This window comes from Colius striatus, chromosome 17 (genome assembly GCF_028858725.1).
Source record: "Colius striatus isolate bColStr4 chromosome 17, bColStr4.1.hap1, whole genome shotgun sequence".
Taxonomy (NCBI): Eukaryota; Metazoa; Chordata; class Aves; order Coliiformes; family Coliidae; genus Colius; species Colius striatus.
Genome location: NC_084775.1, coordinates 16363402 through 16384868, shown reverse-complemented (window position 1 = coordinate 16384868; position 21467 = coordinate 16363402). Strand labels below are relative to the sequence as shown.

At 53.5% G+C, this 21467-nt stretch overlaps 1 protein-coding gene across 6 annotated transcripts in view; it reads left to right on the top strand.

Moving 5' to 3' along the window:
• MN1 (MN1 proto-oncogene, transcriptional regulator) overlaps positions 1 to 21467 on the top strand; it is a 192690-nt gene that overhangs the window by 145212 nt on the left and 26011 nt on the right. For all 6 annotated transcript variants that reach the window (XR_009819915.1, XR_009819914.1, XR_009819912.1 and 3 more), the window contains exon 3: positions 19464 to 19538. The gene's annotated coding sequence lies outside the window, so the exon portion shown is untranslated. The remainder of the gene's footprint in view (positions 1 to 19463; positions 19539 to 21467) is intronic.

The window sequence follows — 21467 nt, the reverse complement described above, 5'->3', positions numbered from 1 at the left end:
CTATCTCCATAAGGAGCCGGGCCCATTATCCCCAGTTACTTTTAAGCGGTCTTTGGCTGAGTTCTGACGTGTCTGCCAGTGCCATATATCATGGGCAATGCAGTTCTTTAAACTGCAGTTCATGATTGATAGTTTAACCTTTTTCTCTGAGGTTAATTCGATATATGCTGGTGTAAACTATAAACCAAAGCTCCAGCCTGTCGGGAGGAGGTAATCTACATGGCACTGTTTATGAGATCTCAGGTGCTGCAGTAATTACACCATCTTCTGCTCCCTCTGCTACTTCTCCCTCCTGGTTAGAGGAGGAGGAGGTGACTCTTCGTCGCTTGCCAGCATCTAAGGAGTCCAACTCTGGCCCTGCTGCAGCAGAAGCTGGTGCCCAGCTCGAGGGACCACCTGAGGTCCCTGTTCCCGCTGGCTCCCGCAGTTGTGCTGAGGTTTCCCTGGCTGGGGTGTGATCTTGGTGTGGCTGCCCCTGAGCACATTCCTTCCAGCCCCTGGTGCTGTTCCTGCAAATGGAGGTGGAAGTGGCGAGGTGGCGAGTGCCAGTCTCAGCTCAGTGTGCTCCTTTTGTGGAGCCAGGAAGGACATGAGGCCACGCTGGGCACACAGACACTGCTCCTCTCATGACATCTTGGTGGGGTGTTTCTAAGTCCTGGGCTCCTTCACACGTCACAGCCAGACCATGGATGGTGCTGGCCCACAGCAGGCCAGCCTCTGGAGCTTGGGCCTCTCAGTTTCTTTCTTTTTCTCTTTCATTTGTTGCTTTAGTTCCTCAGGTGGAAAGCAGAAGGTTTGGAGGGATGTGCTGCCTTCCAATTGCTCTTTTGTGGCATCTTGTCAATAATGCCCATGGCAAAGAGAAGGGGAGTGATGGAGGACGCGTGCATGGTGTTAAGGTGGCTGCAGCTCTGCAGGCAGCTGGGACTTGCCCAAGGCACCCCAAGGCCTGGGCCTGCCCTGGCAGCACGGGGCTGCTGGTGAGGATGTCCCCGGGCAGAGGTGCTGGCTGCGGTGTCAGGTTGGGGGGATTCACCTCACCAGGCCTGGGCAGAGGCTTTGTCTTGGGCATTTAGATGGCAAGCTGCCCTTGGCGAGTCTCACTGGGTTCATCGACTGGGGGAAGGAGATGGGCTGACCAGGAGGGCTCAAGGGACAGCTGCAGCTCATGGGGATATGTGAGGGCCCTTGTTCCAGGCAGAGAGCCAGAGTTTGTGTTTCCAGTTTTTCATGCAGCTGGCCTGCCTGCAGCATCTTTATAAATGAAAGTGGAGGATACCTCCGGCCCCAGAGCAGCCCACACCATGGGGCCTCACGCTGTGGCCAGTTAATATCAGAGGTCTGCAGATGCCAGCTCTTCCCAGGCACTCTTTCCTCCCGTCTGGGATCCTTTTGTGAGTGGAGCCCAGAGCCGGGAGGCCATCCAGCTCAGCTGCTCCTGCAGGGATGCTGGAGCAAACGTCTGCCCTGTCTTTGACCCTGTCGGAGCTTGGTCCCCGCCTTCACTAGTGGGCTCAGGAAGCTCTTGTGCTGCTCCCAAGCTGGAGTGAGGTTTGGTGGGTCTGTGGTGGGCTTGCCATCGACTCTGAGCCCTCCGTGGTGTGGAGGGTCTCCGTGCTGTGCCTGCCCCGTGGCAGACTGTGTGTGGCACGGCTGTAACCCAGTGACATGCTTCAGGAATTGCTGTGGCTCATGCATCTATTTGGCCTCTGTCCCCAAAGGGTCATTATTTCCATAGGAAATAACTATTTCTGCTCGAGATCAATAAGATTTTGTGGAGAGAAGGGAAGATTTTTAAAGGCTTGGATTAATTTAATCTATTTCTTCACAGGACGCTCCCTTTGGTAACAATAGGAATTCGATCCCTGCCAGAGCAGACTCCTTAATTAGACCCCACAAAATGAACAGTAACGTGTCTCTGGGCTGAAATTCTCCCTTTCTGGAGCCTGCAGAAAGGAGGGAGTTTCTAACTCATAATTGCATCTGAATGCAAATGGCTGTGCCAATGTGAATATATTAAAAGCAGCAGCGTCAGCAATCACTGTGAAAAAAAACACATACAAATGAGGCACCAGCTTATTGCTCCATTTGGATGCTGTGAAATGGCACCTTATTGTGTTATTATAAGATTTCTTGCTTAGTTAACAGAAAATGCTTACAATTAAGTCTGAACTCATTTAGTGCTCAGACTAATTCACATTAGAAAAAGGATGTGACCTCGGTTCCAGATCTATTTTCTACGGCTCTTGCTCTGCGTGGCGGTGGCGTGGCTTGGGGTGTGGGGTTTGGGAGGCCTGTGAGCAGCACAGGGACAGGCAGTGCCTTGGGACACGGCTCACATGGGTCCTCGAGGTGCCCGCCGTTCCCTGTGCCACACGAGGTTCTCCACTAGCTTGGCTGCAGCCCTGGGCTGCCCATACTGGCCAGGCAGGGTGAGTGTGGCTGGAAAAAGCAGAGGATTAGGGCAGGAAAGCATAATCTTTTCCAGTCTAGAACTGTGAGGTACCCAGCAGACTTGGCTCCTGGCCCTTGGGCTGCCCCCAGGTCTCTGGAGCTGCCAGGGAGGGTCCTGGCCCTCTTTGCTGCCAGCTCCACAGGTGAGAGAGCAACAGGCAAGTGGCTGCACCTGGGCCAGGTATTAAAATAAGCCACATCTGCTCAGGAGCCAGGTGAGATGATGGGCTCCCTGGTTTTTCTACTTGTCTTAATTCCCTTTGCTAGGGTGGTTTGGCCCCAGTCCTTTGTGCACTGCTCAGTGATCCGGACATCTGCCCCAGGCTGGTGCATCTGGCAGGGCTGCGGCTGCCCGAGGAGGAGGCTGCTCCCATACAGACCCGGCTCTGCTCGCCAGGCAGGTAGGAGCGAGGAGGGGGGGACAACAGAAAGTGCAGTGGGACTCATGAGATGCTCCTTCTCCATCTGTGGCCCCTCCTGGGAGTGGGGCTGTGTGGGGAGCAGCAGCTGCCTGGAGCTCACAGCCAACAGCCAAAGTCGGCCCAGATCTGCCCTCTGATCAGGAGGGAGAAGGCTGCTGTGAGTGCTCAGTGTTTGGAACAAACAGGCGCTGCTTCCTGGCTGGGCAAAGTTGGTGGAAACCAGTGAGTTTGATCTCGTGTCTCTGCCCTTTTTTATGGCATTGTGAAGTCTCATCCCTGGTACATCATGTGGAGGCTGTGAGAGAAATGAAGTGATGTTTGTGTGTGTATCAAACGCTGTGATGATGTGCTGTGTAGAAAAGCTTGCCTGGCTCATCGAATAAACACTTTGTCTTCCAGGCACAGTTTTAAATGTGGTAACTGGCAGGGGCTGTGTCCTGAAGAAGGGGAATAAGATACATACAGAAAGAGTTGGACTGTAGAAAGTTCAGCATATGTCTCAGTTGGGAGCTCTCAGTGCACCTGAGCAAAATTATCACAATTAAGACTGCGATAGACACCTTAATTTTAACATTTCCTGACTCTGTGTGCTTGGTGTTGACACAACATTATTGGTACAGCTCTGGTGTGGCTTTAGTGATGCTGCATTTTGCACATTTTAAGGGGCAACTTCAGGATCTCTGCCCTTGTTCTCAGGGTCTGTGCAGGCTTTTGCCCAGGTGGGGCGGGGAGAGATCAGCACAGGGTGATTTTCAGTGTGGTTCTGCTCACCCTGGACTCTGACTGGAGGGTTGCTGGAAGGAGCCCAGTGCAAGCCTGGGCAAAGGGACTTCTATGGCAAACAGTTTCTCAACACAGCTCCGTCTTGTCCTCAAAGCTGTTTCCCTGCCCTCTTCCCAAGGGCATGGGTTGATCCCTGGGCTTCAGCATCAGGAAAGCCAGAGAGCCTGGGGTGCTCAGAAGCAAAGGGCCACAGGCAGCTTTCAGTGCCTGTCCTCAGCTCTCAGGAGCTGGGCTGGGGGCGTCAGAGCTGACACAGCCATGGCATGCTGACGTCTGTGCCACTCAGGGAGCCAGGAGTCCCTGAGGGGTGGTGGGTGTGAGAGGTTTGGGACTCTCTGCATGGCCTTGTTAAACTGTGCTGGTGATGGGATGAGCTGTGCTGTTTTAATGGGCTGGGGAGCATGGTGGGGTTCAGGTTAAAGCGAGGTAATTTGCCAGCCCAGGTCTCTGGTCAGCTTAACCCTCCCAGGGACATTTTCCCCATTTAGTCTCTTGTGAACCTTGACTTTTCATTGTGGCTCTGGGGAGCATGAGGTACTCGCTTGTGCCAGGGATTAAGTAATTAGTTATAAAGGAATGTCAGACAGGCTGCTAGAGACTGGCAGATGTAGCGTGCTGCAGTTGAGGTGGGTGTGCATCCAGGACAGGTACCTCCCCAAACCTCAACAGGCAGAGTTCTGTGCTCCCACCGTGTGTATGTGTGTTCTGCAAAGCCTGTCCTGGGGCTTTGGTGCAGCATTGCCCTCGCTGGGCAGCTCTGCCTGAGACACAGCTACTGGGCCCCGTCAGCAGCAAGCAGCACGCTTAGCTTCAGTCCTGCAGCTCCCACTGCCCTTTTCCCAGCAACCGTGCGTGGAGATTGTTCCAAGGAAGCAAACGGGGCCGGGCACTGACGTGGGCACGCTCTTCCCTCCCCTCGGCTGTCTGACTGCAGCAGAAGCCCTTTTTCAGCCACCCAAGTATCAACACACCTCTTATACAAATAGTAATTGTAGAAAGAAGCCTGTGGATAAATTATTATCGTGACCCTCTTTCTGGTGTGAAAAACTTTCTCGGGCTGCTGAGTGAAAAGTCAAAATTTGCATTTAAATAGAAACCGTTCAGCAGCGTGTAACAGAGGGGACCTGTGTGCAGAGGGGACCTGTGTGCAGACGGGACCTGTGTGCAGAAGGTCTCTGGGCCCTGGTGAACACACCAGTGGCAGCACTGCCGGGCTCCCCAGAGGCAGGGCCTGAGGAGCAGGACGAGCTGCTCCATCCCACACCGCACCACAGCCTCGTTGGCCCCATGGCACTTTACCCGGGTTGCCAGCGTGGTCATGAGTGGGCACCCTCTCCTTCACAGCCTGGGGATCCCCTGCCCCCCTGCACCAGGTGCCTCTGCCCCTGGCCAGCACTGGCCACGCTGTGCTGGCTCCTGTTTCACCTCTCCAGAGCCGCTCTGCGGCCAGCGCGCCAGGGGCTGTGCAGGAGAGTGGCCAAGCCAGCGAGGGCCGTGCACCGGAGGGAGAAGTGCAGAGCATTTGAGGAGGTATATAAATTAATTAAGAACCTTTTAAAGGTTAACAGGGTCCGCTCTGTCTGTCATTAAAGTAACTTCATGCATTTAAATTTTAACAGTCAAACCAATTAGCAATAAAAATGTTGTATGAACTGCATTTTATTGGATTCTGGTCAAGTCAGAATTGGTTAAATGTATGATGTCTGATGGGTTTTTCTCCCTTTCCTCCCTTCGTTTTGAACACAGCCTGCACTTCCCAGTGCAGTGAAGGACAGTGGTGCCTGTGGCCGCTCCTCTGCAGGCAGGGGACCCGAGAGCCCTTTCCTGGGAGAGGAGCGGGCAGCAGAGAGCACCCTGTGCTTGGCAGCAGAAATGAAGGGATCAGCGAAACAGTCACCCTGCCGCTGGGTCAAGGCTGCTGAGGCAGAGTAGTTCCTTCCTTTACAGAAGTTGTGCTTCTCTGCCTTTCTGTCTTTGTGAGGTGGCTCCCAGGTGCCTGTGTGATCTCTCTGACCTGGCACCTGGGCATCTTCCAGAAAATGCTGAGGGCTTCTGGCCAGGCCTTTCTGAACACCCCCACCCCTTCCTACCTAAGTGTGCAGCAAACGAAAATCATCTGCACAAGGGGCCCAAAAAGCTGATGCAGCAAGTTCCAGGCCCCAGCAAAAATTACAGGATTATAGCCCATCTTCTGCCGTAATAAGGACCATGTGAATCAGGATGTTTGCAGCACTGGCGGCTGCCCAAGCGGCCTCGGAGCGTGGGGCAGAGGAGCCGCTCCTGGGGAGACGTGGCTGGTGCTGGCACTGGTCAGCTAAACTGCCAACACCCCTCCGTTGCTTACTACTGCAAACAGAGTCACCAGCTGTCCCAAACACGGTGAGCGGCGTCCCGGCATCCCGCCCCACTGCGGTGGGGTTAACGGCCGGGCTGGGAGCGGGATGCTGCCCAGGACCTGCTCGTGTGCTCCTGCAGAAAGCCGAGCAGAGGCTGTGTCTGGCTGTGCGGATGCTCCTGGGTCTGTCTGCAGAGGAAGGTGAAAGTGATAAGTGGTGCAGGGAGTGAAGGCGATGCTCTGGTCAGAAATCCATTTCTGACTCAGTGTGGGAGCAGGTCAATCCAAATGCCAAGGCTCAGTGGAAAGACAGTGGATAAAGTCTCTGCACATGGGCATGGCAGTATTTCTTTTGCTCAGAGCCCTGCAGTCAGCAGCCTGCATGAGTGCTCCAACACCAGGGTGTGAGGTGGCGAAAGGGCTCCAGGACAGAGCCAGGACAGAGGAGGTTTCTGGTGGGATAGGACAGGTCTGGTCCTTCTGAAGGGCTGGTTTTGTTTATGCTGCTGGGACACCCGGGATGTGCCTGTTGGGAACAGCAGGCTGGGGAATGAAAACCTGCTCGATGCTGATCACCAGTCACAATGAGAAATTAGGGGAAGGAAGGGGGAGCAGAGGTTAATTCTCAGCAGAGCTGCTCTGAGGGCCCGTGTGCCAGAGCTGCGGCTCCGAGCACCCCCGAGAGCAGTTGTGGAAACCAGATGTTGAGGAGCACTCGGGAGGGGGAGGGAGAGCCAGGGCCTGGTGTCTGTTCAAAATTACTCTTGATTTTGTGCGATGACATTGAGATTGTAGGCAAACATGAAAGAACACTTGTGGGGACAGCAGCGTTCATGCCGGCCAGTGGATTAATAAAGCATGACTGACGTGCAGGGAGCGGGGAGGCGCACATGGAAGTGTTTTGGAGGGGGTTTGATGTTCCCCAGGCTCAAGGAGACCCTCGCTGATGCTGCTGATTGCCCTGCCCCCAGCACAGCGATCAGAGCAGTATGCTTGGAAAGCTCCCAGCCCTTCCCGTGCTGCAACACCTACGTGTGACCAGTAAATACTCATTTTGCTATGGCAAGAGGAGTCCTCAGGCCATGCAAGAAGCCTGGTTTGGGAATGAGCGCTCAGGTGCAGGACAGGCCCATTTGCCTCTGCCCAATGCACAGTTCCAGGGGTGCTCAGGTGTGGACCAAGCAGCCACCACAGCCAGGCATCACACTGGGATGCAATGGCATTGGTAGTAAACGCTGGCAGCTCCTGCAGTGCGAAGGGCTGTGAGGCCTGATCCAGGCAGGGGGCTCAGGCAGACACAGCCGAGCTGCTGTCGTCCAGCTCAGCAGCCAGAGACCACACAGAGCGCTGAGTTAATTCCAGTGCCATGGATGTCTGTTCTTGGAGCCTTTCTTTCTGCCCTGACCATGAGGGAAAGCGCAGCTCGTTGTGGTGAATGGTCAGCCAGGTCTGTCAGGAGTGGGGAGGACTCCCACAGACTCCAGTGGCAACATTAAAAATGAGTTTAATCAAGTTTCTTCAGAGTTTAAGGAAGCAATAAAGATAAAGGGTGATTGTCCAAGCACCGTACTTTCCAGCTTCAGCAGCAGCATCGTGTGCCAGCAGCTGGAATGCATTCTTCATACAAACTTATCCCCTTTTTCAAAAGGAAAACAGTGACTTGTACAAAAAGCCCAGTGTAGGGCTGCTCCCAGGTCTGTGTCCCCAGCGTCACTCCAGGTAACTTGGTAAATGCTGATGTGGAGTCTGAATTTGCAGATGGTGAATTCCACCAGCCCCCAGACCCAGGGGGTAAGAAGCACAGCCCAGGCTCAGTTCAGAGTGAGGAGGAGTCAGCAGTCACCAGCCTCCTCTGTGCAGTTGCTTCACACCTGAGGAGAAACTGTTGCAGTTGTTATTTTGTGCAATGATGAGCGTGTGAACGAGGGGCTGGGCGCAGATGGGCAGCGGGGCTGCCCGGCCTCACCAGCGCATTCCAGGCGCTGCTGGGATTCCTCGCAGCAGCAGCGTTTGTTTTGTTAGCGGTTTGGCATCCTTCCTCTCTTACCCTCGGTGCTGTGTAGCCGCAGCCGTGCTGGGTGCAGGGCTGGGAATGCACAGAGCAGCGGTCCGCACCGGCTCCTGCCAGCAGCTGCCAGGCTGCAGCACGCTCACGGGTTATTTTGCTCCTTCCTCTGCATCAAACCGCTATCACCAGCCCTGTTCTTAATCATCACAGGTCAAACCAAGCCGAAGCCTGTGGTTTGGCTGCCTGTTTGTTTAACTCAGTGTGGCTGGGAAGAGGTCACCTCTCTGCAGCTGGGGCAGAGCTGCCTCAGGACCTGGTCTGGCAGCCAGCCAGGCAGGGCTGCCCGCTGCCCCCTCGTCTGCTGCCAGCAAACATCCAGGCTCTCGCTGCCCACTGAGGCTCCACTGCAGTCTTTGCAGCCCTCTGCTCAGTCCTGCCTCCTGGCTCAGCGCCCTTCCCACTTGTGTTGGTGTGTTGATGCAGAGATGTTGCAGGGTCTGTGAGCTCAGGACTCTGTGCTGGCAGCTTCACCTTAGGGGACTGAGCAGTGCTGCCTCTTGGGTCCCAGGCACATCACTGCTTGCCCCGAGGCTGGTTGCTTTCCTCCATAGTTCCTGAGGGCTTTATATCTGGTCTTTACTTCTTTGGTGCTGCCTTTGAGGGGAAGCCCAGAAGGAGATGGTTTGCACCTGGAAAGTCCTGTTGCTTTGCAGTCGAGGTTTCAGCTTCTGGGGACACATCTCCAGACTCTGCTCAGCACTCCCCTCACCTCGACTGTAGCTGACAGCCCCAGTCCAGAGAGCAGCCCAAGCTCCAAAGTCCCTCACAGCTCTCACCCAGAGAGCTGCTGAGACCTGTACCCAGCAGCAGGCAGGGCTGGTTCAGCATCCCCTGCTAATGGGGCAGAACCCAGCCTGAAGTTTCACAGCGAGTCAGGACTCAGTGGGGGGATGCAGACCTTTGCTTTGCTGAATATTTGTGGCATTCGTGGGCAGGTAGTGGATTAAGTGCTAACCCCAGCATGTTTGTGTATCTGTGTGTGCCTGCAGCGGAGGCAGCCGGACTAGCCAGGGGATGGACTCTCTCCAGAGCGGTAACACTTAACACAGAATGGTTTTCTCTAGGCCAGGATTATCATAATGGCTGGGGTAGGTAGCCACAGCTCCAATCCTATTACTCCATTAGCATGGATGTTATAAGGTGACACTCTGCATCTGCTTGACAAAACGCAGCTTCAGACTTCGCGCTGAGCATTTGAACCAAGATGAATTTAGTTTTCACTTGAAGAGGATTCTCTGTTATTATTGGCTTATAGCTGCTTAGGAATAAACAGCAGCAAATACTCTGCCAATTTACTTTCAGAACATTCCCATTTGAAACATACCATGTGGGAAAATATTAACAAAATAAACTCCTAGCTTATAAAAGGCTATAAAGAGGGTTTTTTGTGTGTCAATGTTTGTAGAAGTGTTTTCTAAAGAAGCTGCAATTTGAATTAAGCAGCCATTGGTAACACACTCTCTCAGGGCAAGCCACTGGAGATGGCTGTGTGCATTTGCTGTGTGCATCATGAAACCTAAGAGCAGCCTTGGCAGTGCAGAGAGGTGGCAGAGCATTGCTGCATTTTCAAGTCGGGGGAAACCGCTGAGCATCCAGGTTTAGGAGAGGTCTCCACTTCACTGCCAAGTGCACAGAAAGACCCTGCCAGGCTTCCCCGCCCCGGTGATCCTCCAGCAGACATCTCCTTTTACATCTCCTCTTTGCTTGCTGGAAATTTGCAAGCTGTGCCTTCCAGCTCTTGGATATCAGTGTGCAGGCTAAGCAGGATACCGAGGCTCTGACACTGTACATAACAGAGTTGTATTGTTCTTGTAGTGAGCTGTAGCTCTTGGATGGGAGACACAATGCTTACACAATGACATTACAGCAGAATAGGATTGCATTAGTTAATGGAGATGACCTCCAAAGAGGAACGTTCTCCCCTTATTAATTTAAGATAATTGCATTAAGTTCCTTTCTCAAACTCAGGCTACAAGGGTGCTTTTCCATCATCTGCAGCATGTCGCGTCTCATGTAGGTTTTTTCAGTTCTTGGGTCAGTGGCCGTTGTTGGCACAAGTGTGGGGTTACACATGTCTCTGGAGGCACAGGTCCTGTGGGCAGGGCTGGAAGCAGACAGGGATCCGCAGAACACAGAGCCCAGAATATCCAGTTTCTCCAGGAGCTGAAGCCTGGATGTAGCTGCAAGAGCAGGTGCTGCCCAGCATGGAGCGTTCACTGAGGAACTGTGATTTAGGGGAAAACGATTAAGGATTATGTGGCCAGAATTCTTGCTTAAGAGGCATTCATTTGGGAAGGGGACACAAAGCCCACTCTGCAAGTTGGATGCCCATGGAAGTGCATTTTTCTCACCCTGAAGGCGTTCAGTTGCCAAGACAAGCCCCGCTCCATTACTCTGCTTTCTCAGCTTGGCATGCGCTAGTCCAGTGCCAGCCCGGGAGGTGCTAACATGATAAAGTGTGAAAGCCTGAAATAAAGCTTAACACAGAGTTTGGAATGGAGTTGTTCAGTATTATTGGCTTGTAAATTGTTCCTGTGATGAGATTTAGTAAAAGACCGAAGAGGTCTTTTGGCAGTGGAGAGTATTTATGATGCTTTTGTACTGGTACACGAACGCTTTCTTGTTTTGCCTGTGTTTGTGGCTGCCCTGGAGGCTGTGTCCTTGTTTATTGGTGCTTCATATACACAAGGCCCAGGGAGATTTGAGGCTTTTCCAGCCCTCCTGTCCTCAGGCACTTCACTGCAAAGGTGAAAGTTAGGAAAACTGCTGGTTAGGAGCTGCAGGCCTGTGGAAGAGGAGCTGAGGTCCGTGGTCTGTCCCGAGGGGCAGGAGGTGCCCCGCGCTAGGTGTGGGGAGGACTGGCATCGCCCTCGGTGGCTGGGCTTTCTCCCTTTTGCTTCCTGGCAGTGCAGGAGTAGCACCGAGTCCCTGCTCTTTTTTTTTTTCCTAGCAAGTCATCTGCTGTGGACATTTCTGACAACAAACCATCCCCAACAGGAACTCACGAGGACACAGAGCGTAGGAAGAGCTCGGTGAGTGGGAGATGGGTTGCAAATTTCCCCCATGTCAGGACAGAGGCCATTGGGAAATGGGGATATGCCAGGCAGCGCTTCCACAGGAGCACCAGAGATCTCTTCCTGTCACACTTGGGCCGTGTGTGCAGCCCTCACGCCACTGGCAGTCAGGTGCCCTCATGTCCCCGTGCCCGTGCTGTTGAGTGCCAGAGCCGTCGCTAACGCTGCAGTTCCCACCCTGCACACTTCAGAGGGGCTTCGCTCCCCGTGTGGTGCTGCACTTGGAAAGCACAGATAGGAACCCTCCATTTATGGACATGTGTGTCCACGGAGGGCACAGTCTTCCTCTAAAGAGTAATGCTGTGCATGGCAACCTGGACCAGCAGAGGCACAGGAGACCTGCCACCTTCTGTGCTTAAGCTTTCCAAGGCAGGAAGCAAAACCTGAGTGTAAGCACAGACTGACACGCTTCTCAGGAAAGATGGCACCCCTGGGATTTCTGGAGTAAGCACTGTAGCAGGTTGCAGTGTTTATGCACTGGTCATGTCAGGCCAAATGGGACATGCTGCCCCTGCTGACTGCTGGGCTGGTTGCCATTGGGAGTCTCGCATCCGGGTTGCAGACACACTTGGGATGCCCCTATTTGTACTAACAACAGAAGGAAAACTGAGCTGAAGCCTGGCGATGTGCACAGACAACGCTTACAGGGCTGGCAGCAGCTTTGCCCGTGGTGTCTGCTGGCAAGTTGTGGCCTGGGCCTCTGGTGCAGACCGACTCTCACTCCTGCCCTTGCTTTTTTCTCATGTGCTGGAGCATTTGAGCCTAAAAGCAGCAAGGCACAGAACTGTGGCCTGCTTGTAGGAGTGAGGAGCTGAGACTGGTATGCTGCAGGGTCTGGAGGAATCAGGACAGTGCATGGACAGGCAGCACTGTGGGGTGGGAGCCCTGCTCCGGCTGCACTGCTGCTGGGGACAGTGCTGGGTCGTTCCAAGGGCTGGTCCTGTCTGCTGCCCAGGCACTGAGAGCGGGGAGAGAAACAAGCCAGCCAAGGGCATGTGCTGGTAGTTGTGTGGATGTGTTCTTGATCAGAGGCACTGGAGGGCAGGGAGAGTGGGTGAGCTGCCTGAGGGGCTCAACTGCAGCACGTGTCTCTAGTTATTAGGCTCTGGTGTATTGGAGGAAGCCTTGGGCATGGGCTCAGTCCTGTCCTTGTGTCTTGAGGACAAGCAGAGTGCCCACGGGAAGGGCCTGCAGACTCCAGCTGCCTGCCAGCTCTCACTGCTGAATGCCACAGCAATCCCACCTCCCGCAGCAGCCTGAGCATGGGCATCTGAACCCCTTGGGAACGGGTGTGCAACGCCCTGAGCTGCGTGTTCTGCCCGGGCTGCTGCCGTGGGCCGTGCCATAGGCCCAGCCCTGGTGCTGTGGGGGCAGGAGAGGCAGTGCAGAGGCCCAGCCCCATGGCTGCTCTGCATGGCTGAGCTCTCCTGGGAGCCCCAGACTGTGCAGAAGTGCCTCCAACTATTCCTGGCTGCGTGGATGGGCTGTTATGTGGTATCCTCCCATCTTAGGCATCGTCAGGGTGGGACTTACGTACTGTCACTAGGTTCATATAAAACATGATGGATCTTATTGGAATCCTTGAAGCCCACGTAAAAAGATACTCTCTAGACATCTATAAAACATGCTGGGATTTGCAATTAAAATACCTGGGTGGTGAGTGTGTGCCCACAACCAGCTTCCCTCCCTCTTCAGTTTAGAGCAGCTCTATGTAAACCCTGTTTTGCAATAGCTGTCTAAATAACAAGCTGCCTTCAAAGGAATATATTTAGAACACAGGGTTGTCCCCCCCATAAGCACTCTCTGAGTGTTTGAATGATTTCAGCTGGTTTGGCGAGAGTTCCCTGTGATATCATGATCCGACCATTTCTTTGTGTCTCTGCACTGAAAGGCTCACAGCTCTCACAGCCCCCGCCGCTGACGTCCCGCAGGCTGCATTTCCACGTGCACGTGGGCCTGGCAGAGTGCAAGGAGCGTGTGCTGCCCAGGGCACGCAGAGGGCCAGCCCAAAGCAGGCTGGTTTTGCACTGGTCCTCTGTTGGGCACTCACCGGCGCTTCTCGGTCGGGTTTAGTTTTCGGTGGCACTGTCAGCGGAGGCCACGCTTGCATGGCCTTGGGTGGGCAGTCATCACGGACCCAGACCTGGTATTTTCCTTGTGAATGCACATGTCTCTGATACTTTAATATTACCAAGGGGGTCTCTGTAGGGTAGAAGGTGGGGTGGCTTATTTAAAGCCCCAAAGTCTTCCCCGGAGAAGATAATTCGCAGCACTCGAAGCTGATTCATAAATGCAGCAGAGGCTGTGAGGATTTTCTGAATGTCAAACAAATATTGATCCTTTAATTTCACAGAGAACACCCCTTCAGCCTGGCAGCCAGGTGGCTCGTGGCACAGCAGCCAGCTGCCCTCGCCTCGGGAGCAGCCGCCTCCCTGGCTCTCCCTCGATGACACTGAGCCAGTTCCTCTCATTATCTGCTGGTTGCAGACGTTTGTAGAGCTGTGAATCAACAGCTCTGGGGTTGGTGCTTTTTAGGCCAGGTCATGTTGAAATTTCTGTGATTTTTTTCAGCAGAAGAGAAGCAACAATTTATGGGCAAGAGGACAACAGAAACATTTGCTTTTCTGTTACAAATATCCCCCTTCTGCCCGGGGCCCCATCCCTGCGGGCTGAGCGGCGGAGGCGGCGTGGCAGGAGGCAGAGAGGAGCTCTGCAGCCCAGGAGCGCGGGGCAGAGCCGCTGAGGAGGGCTGTGGTGCTGCCTGTCTGAGCATCACACGCCAGGCATGCTCCTTACAAGGGCTCCTTTGTTCCCATGAAGGGCTCACCTGAGGAGTCCTGCGGCCCTGGGTGTGTGTAATTAGCAACAGGAGCTCGGCCACGCTTGTCCTCCCTAAGGCAGCTCTGATCATGTCTCTGCAGCTCTCCAAATTTTTTGCCCAGGTGGTGAAGGTGAGGGGGGTGGTACGGAGGGATGAGCTCTGCTCCCACCATCCCTTCCTCACCGTCAGGAGCGTCTGCTGCTCACGGCACAGCTGCACGGGGACAGCGTGGCAGAGCATCGAGCTCTTCAGCTTTACAGTGGGAGAAAAGGCACAGAAAGATCTAAAATAAGCCTTGAGTTATCCCTCAGAGCCTCCTTGCACACCCATTCAAGTCTGGCTCTAGTGAAGGCTATGGTTGCTGCAGTTGCAGACCCATTTTTCTGCCACTGTTGCAGTGTCTGGAGAGAAGGACAAAGCCCATGGGGTAGTTGTATTTGGGGCTGACACAGATTACCGCTCCCATAGCCAGCACCTGAGGAAACAGCCCACTGGTCTGCTTCACCGTGGGAGATGTGTCAGGACTCGATGTTGGTTAGGTCACTCCACCTCCCCTGTTCTCTCAAACTAAACACAATGCTGCCTTCCACAGCCAAATTAAAGGTATCTGTGTAAAGATGCCCACGTGAGATGGGACGGCTCACTGTGCCTGGAGTGTGGCAGGTGCGTCAGGAGGTGCCGTCCTGTGTGTTTGAAGGACATTTCACGTCAGGCTGAGCATTGACTTGAACGTGGCCATGCTCATTCCAGGGCGCATCCAGCTGTGCCCTTTGTCCAGGCCCACAAGGTGCACTTACTGCATTAAGTCTAATTGTGGTAGGACTGACTCCAGCCAGGCCCAGTGCCGGTTGCTGCGGTGGGGGGACAGGGCTGGTCCTGCAGTGCCTTCCCATGGGCTGGCTGGGGCTGGGGAGCTGGGCACGCAGCTGCCTGAGGGCTGCAGCAGACCAGCCAAGGCTTTTCCTCCCAGTGCTGCTCACCAGAGAAACAAAGGAAAGCAGGAGAGCAGGGACGCCTGAATGCAGCCCTCGGTGCTGGGGCTGTATTTGCCTCTGGCAGCACTTGGAGTTCACAGCATCCTTCCCCAGGTCCCCTCCAGCATGGCTGCTTTGGGGCAGGGCAGAATGTAGCCCTGACTTGAAGCTGCTCTGTGATACACGCCTCCTAGACTTTCTCCCTGTGAGAGACTACAGGATGTTCACAAGCCTTTTGGGACAAAAGATAAAAATCAACAAGGAGGAAAACCTGTTAGCAACAGAAAAGAGGCTTCAGAGACAGGAACGGTTCTGCTGGGTCATGCTTGTCTCCCCAGACGAGCTCAGGCCCCACAGCTTGCCCAGAAAATGCTGGGGATGGGGTTGGGGGGGTTTGGCTGCACAGGGGAGTGCTGGAAATGCCCAGGAGAACTTTCTCATCACAGGTCTCCAGGTAAAACCCTGTAACTTTATCACCCTCAAATAGTTTGAAAAGAAGCCCCCTGTCCTCTAGGCACACAAAGAATGGCTTGATACGTTGCTAACAAAGCCTCTTAAAAGATAAAGAGCAAAATACAAGGCAAGGAGAGCATGCCTGGCAGGCAGACAGGAGCTGGCCAGTATAGGCCAAATTCTTTAGGAGTTGAGTTTCCGTTTGGGCTCAGCTTTCCCGCGGATTCTATACACCTAAAGAAAACAAACTGTAATCCTATCTGGGGCCCAGCACTCTATTTATTTCACCTGGTGAAAAGATCTTGCCAATTCCTCCACGCTGAAACCCAGCAGCTGCCCAGCAAGGGAGCTGGGCCATAAGTATGTTCTGCATTACAGAAAACTCGATATTAAAATACAAATGTGGTCTTGCGAGGATGTGTTGGCTCTCAGGCTGTGCGAGACATTCTTCCAGGTTTCTCTGCTGTTCCGCTGTGTGATTTGGATCCTGCTGCCGTCCCTCAGCCTGCAGTAATCCCGTGGTACAAGCTATAATCCCCAGATTACAAGCAGAGGAGACGCACAGCCTCTGCTCGGCCCTCGCAGCCGCACCATGCGCTTGGTTCAGGTGAGGAGCCGGGCAGAGGAACGCACGGGGCAGAGGAAAGCACTGGTGAATGGAAATGTCAGTTGCTCCTTGAAATTGCTCAGAAGTAGGGTCCCCTCCCTTTGCTTTCCTCTGAGCTTTATCTCTTCCTTCCTCTGTGATGTCTGTGACTCCAGAGCAGCCGCAGGACAGGGGGTTTGCTGGCATCAAGGGGCAGCTCCCCAGCCAGAGCCTGGATAGGGAGGCTGTAGGTCTGCTCCCGGGCTTTGCTGCCAGCCCTGCAGGGCACAGGGCAGGCAGGGCAGCGCAGGCAGCTGCCAGGGCACAAGGCTGGAGACAGTGGGTGAAGTGACCCAAGCTGCTCACCCATGTGTGCGGGGCCAGTGTGGTTATGGGTGCTGTGAGGGGGCTGCAGGGACAGGACCTCCCACCCTCACCCTCCGCACAGGCAGCGACAGGGGCAGTGGCACAGCCTCAGGGGAACGCTCCCACCAGCAAGACAAGAGCAGTTGTGTTTCTGGCGAGCAGGGAGACAAAAAGCCAAACGTATTCCACTCTCATTTCTCTTTCCTGCATTTTGTTACTGATACCTCCCCATGGGCATTGGAGCTCTGACAGACGAGCTCTGCAATGGATTAAAGGGTTACTGTGCTCAGCTGTCAGGGGTTGCCGGCCCTTTGCAGCACGATGCAATCAGATACTTGCTGTGCACCAGCCCCTGTTGCTGCTGGTGCAGGGCAGGGATGGAGCAGGCACCCAGGCTACAAGCTCAACCTTCCCAAGCCTCTCCTTTCATGGCTAGGTTTGCCCTCAGTTGAACTTGTCCTTTTAGATGTCCAGGGAGGTGGCCCTAAGCCCAAGGGCTGTTGGAAGATCCAGCATCTTTCATAGCCTCACAGAGATTTACTGCTCAAACCCAAGGGCTGGGCCACCAAGAAGTCCTCAATATAATGCCACCTCACTGAAAACTGAACACTCCCAGCAGCTGCCTGTTCACCGCAGCACCACCTGAATCCCATTCTCTTGCAAGCTGAGGTTCCCAGCTGAGAGACTTCTATATGAGAGACTTCTTAATTAGTAACGCTCAGAAAATAAAAGCCCTAAGTATGTGCAGCATTATCACCATCATTTCAGGCTTTCTTTGGAGATGGATACCATTGACAACATCTCCTTAGCTGCTTCCCAGGCTGATAAGTCACACAAGTATGCAAGGAGGAATGGTGCAGAGATACCATCAGCATTTCCACCACACATTAATTCTTAAATGTAACCAAAGGGAAAGGACCATTTTCCAGAACTCCCACTTGCTGCAGCTTCGAGCAGAGTCAGGGTCAGAGCTGTTAGGAAGGTTTATGCTTAGCTTTGCTTTCTGGGCTCACCAGTGAACACCACAAGCCAAGTCTGCTCCCCGCTAGCCAGGAGGTGCCACAGAGCAGGGGCTGTGCGGTGCCTTTGACCCAGTGCAGTGGGGATCTGGGGAGAAGTCACCTCTGTGCCACCCTGGGGACAACTGAGCTTAACTGGCAGGGCAGAGGCACCCCTGGAACCTGCAGCCCCAACCCTGCTCCTCCCTCGGCCCATGGGGGGAGCTGGCAAGGGAGAGGCTACTGCTGAAGTGCCAGGCTGGGGTGGAATGGCCTGGAAAGGGGCAGCAGTGAGGAGTGCTGGCCCCAGAGGTCCCAGGAGCTGTAGAGGGAATGCCAGCGCACGTTGTCACGCACAGATTTCAGAGTGAATGGTGCTGGGGCCAGGCAATGCCTGTTTGAGAAGCAGGCACAGCTTGCCAGCTGTTTGACTCTTGATGGCTCTCAACTAACAAGATTAGGCAATTGTAGGCTACAGGAAGGATACCAGTAATTACCTCCTGGTTGGTAAGAGCTGTAATTAAAGTGCAGTGTATTGCAAACTCTTAGAGCACTAGTCTGGTCCACTCTGTGTAGCCATCCCTCCATTTGGTTCTCATTTATTTGCCTCTCCAAACATAACCTCCTATAGCTCCTCAGCACCACCAGCAGCTGGTGCTGGATGTGGGTGTCTGCTGGGGGCTGGATGAAGCTGTGGCCTCCCCAGGCTGGTGGGCACAGAGGGTCTGAGCACAGAGGCTGCGTCTCCCAGGCATCCTTCAGGTTGGGCACACCACTCTCTCAGCCCACCACTGCCCACAACAGTCCTTGCTCTAAGAGCTCCTGGTTTACTTGCCTGCATGGAAACCACGATATAGTCAGGTAATACCCGATGCTTTAGTTCCCCTCTCCTCTCCTCTCCTCTCCTCTCCTCTCCTCTCCTCTCCTCTCCTCTCCTCTCCTCTCCTCTCCTCTCCTCTCCTCTCCTCTCCTCTCCTCTCGCTGGTGTCTGCTCTAGTGCCCTAATGTGAGGGTGAGCTCAAGGGAAAGAAGAGGACAGAAACCAGTGGCTTCTTTCTCTGTACCCCCATCCTCCTTGCTGGGTCGAGGCAGTGTCCTGCCCATGAGCTGCCTGTCAGCTCTTAGAGCACTGAGGAGAGGAATCTGAGAGATCAGAAACACTCATATGCTTGTAGGTTTGTTCATATTCTATCTTTGGTGATTCAGTTTATGTTTGAAAATGTAAAAAGGCCTCCTACGTACATGATGTCTCTATTGTATAAAAATATCAGCCATGGTATTTTCAAAATACCTCCCCCTTCCAACGCTAACAACACCCCTCCAGCAGCCAGCCCCGCACCAGCTGCAGCACCACAACTGTGCGCAGACAATGAGAAGTGCTGCTGTCCTTCAGCTGTAAATGAATGTTTACTACAATAAGGGCATGTTGTCTACCAGATGATGGTTAATAGCAGGCCCCTAAACTGGTTGGGTTAAGCTCAGCTGTGATTGAAGGCAGCTGCTGGGATGGATGCATGCTCTGCCTTGCTAAATGCGCTCCAGCCAAGTGATTAGTGTTTTCCAAAGGGAACCATCGATCACCTCTGGTGTTTGTTTATTCTCCAGTAGATGAGTGGCCTGCTCGTGGGGTGTGAGATCCATGGGCTGCCTGTGCCATGCAGCGTGTTGCTGTGCATCTTCATTCCCTGTGCCCAGGCTGGGGTCTGGCCGGCAGGACCCACTCCCCAGGATGCTCTGTTGAGTCCACATCATGGACTGCCCCATGACTGGAGCTGGGGCCTCTGGGCAAGCTGGTGTGTCCCTGGCAAGGCATACTGGTGAGCATGCTGCTGGTGGGTGCTCTGGCTGGGACCTCAGCCATGCAGTCCTTTCCCCACAGGTACCTTCCATACCAAAGGGCATCTGCAGCCCAGAGCAGAGGTACCCAGATGACTCGTTAATTCTGAGCACTGGGGAAGTTCCCTCTCTTTTTGATAATCATCATCCTCTGCAGCTGGTCCTGCACAGGGGAAGGGGTAGCTGTTAAAAAGGCTCAGAACCACAGTGCTCATTAAGTGGGTCTCTCTGCCTGGGATGAGGGTCTCCCCAGCCAAGGTCTGGGATCTGAGAGTCTCTGCTTCTCTCTCTAGGTTGTGCATGAAGCTGGCTTTGCTGCTCTGGTGTTGCTTGGTTAAGCAGAACTTGGATCCTGTCTGCTAAAAATGGTGAGTGTTTCCAGAGGAATGTCGTGAGCAAGGGGTGGGGGGAATAAAGGAGCTTTATCTTTCTTAGCCTAAGCTTTCAGGACCAGCTGATAGTGCTGTGTAGCTGGAAGGGGACATGGTGGATCTGCCACGTGGTCATAGAGTTACTGCTCTGCCAAGGAGATATCTCGCTGGCTTGCTTTAGGGGTGTTTGCTGAGACAGTAGAGAAGAGGTGCTTCAGCCTTCCCGGCGTTGGTCCTGCAGCAGCAGCCACGTAACCGCGGTGAAGTCAGTCGCTGGGTGGTTTGGTTGTTTCTGATGAACTGAAACACCCCGTGTGGGGGCTGTTGAGCGAGGCTATGCCCACAGCCAGTGTGCTTGCTGTGCTCTGGGCACGGGGGCTGCCGAGCTGCCTGCCCAGAGCACACCAGCACGGTACCGGCACAGGAGGGATGCTCAGCCAGCGCCTCCTGCTTCCAGGCTGCTGGGGCATGATGCTTTTTGAGATCTTATTTTCTCATGCCAGTGGCTATGGCTGTCTTTGGGAAGGCTGACAGCAGCCAGCAGCACGGAGGGTGCTGTGTAAGGGCTCAGTGCTATAGAGAGCCCTATAGTTAAGGTTACAGGGGAATTTCTATAGGCTAACAGTGTTCCCAAACATTCACCTGCTGGGCTTAAATTTTCCATGCTTGTTGTTTGCCTGAAGGTGAATTGTTTTCAAGCTTGAGAAAAATTCCTTTGGCTGTGTCTGAGTTATGGGAGAAGAGAAAATACTCTCTTCCCACTGGAAAATCTTCAGCTACTTTTTTCCCCCCCTTCTTCTTCAGACAGGACTACAGAAAAAAATCTGGAGTCTGAAAAGCCTTGAAACTTGGCCTGAGCTTAGCTTTGCTCCAGGCCAAGTACCTCAGTGGGAAGATTAGAGTGAAGGGAAAAAGGGATACGGAAATGGGATACTGGGCAAAGGGGCTGGGGAAAGGTACAACTGAGCATCTCCACGTTTCTGTCATTTCTCTCTCTCTCCTTTGTTTTTGATGTTGCCCAATACGGCTCCACAAGCTCTGCAATCACAGCACCAGTGTGGACAGAGGTGTGGGTTCTGCTCTGATGCTGAGGAGTGGGCTGCAGGGTGGGCAGTGGGAGCAGCCCAAGCCTGAGATCAGGGAGAAACACCCCACGCGGCATAGTTAAGTGCACATGCTTCGTTTCACACTCTGCAGACCAAGGATCCCTCTCTCTAATCATCTTTCTGTGCTGTAAAGCTTTACTTCAAGGGGTCAGTGAGAAGGATAAAAACAAAAGGTGGGAACTTCCTCCTCTAAAAAATTGTTGTTCGTTTGAGGAAGAACTCTGTAGTCTGATAAGCACTCTGAATATTTTCATGCTAAGAAACCTTAGCGGCTTCCTTTAAAGTTTGGGACGTTTTTAAGCAGTGTACAAGCAGGGTCTTTGTTGCTGAAGTTGCACCATTAAATAGAGGAAATATGAGAAAGGTAGATTCCTACATTGACTTTGTCCTCTGTGGTGCTCATGAAGTTTAAAGAAAAGACATATTTTTCTGGTTAAATACGGAGTAAACTGGACCAGACAGAAAATGGTGTGTTAACACACCTCCTTGTATGTGTCTTGTGGGCTGTGGAAATGCAGAAGCTGCTTTTGAGGCTGAGAGACCCACTGGAGGTGTGACAGGCTGGCTGGGGATGATCAGCATAAAGCCCTGCACACAGCACCCACACATGTGTTAGTGCAGAAGCATGTTCATCGGGGTGCAAAGGCACATGTCCCAAGGCTTGGGTTTACCCTTAACTTTATCTTGCACAGGCTGTTAATGTCCTAACTGCCCAGTGTTCAGGAGCTGTTGCTGTATTGACTTCTATGCTTCTTGACTTTTGTGAAGTTACGCAACCAGAGCATCACATTCCTGTAATTTTTGCATCCTGTGCAGCCTC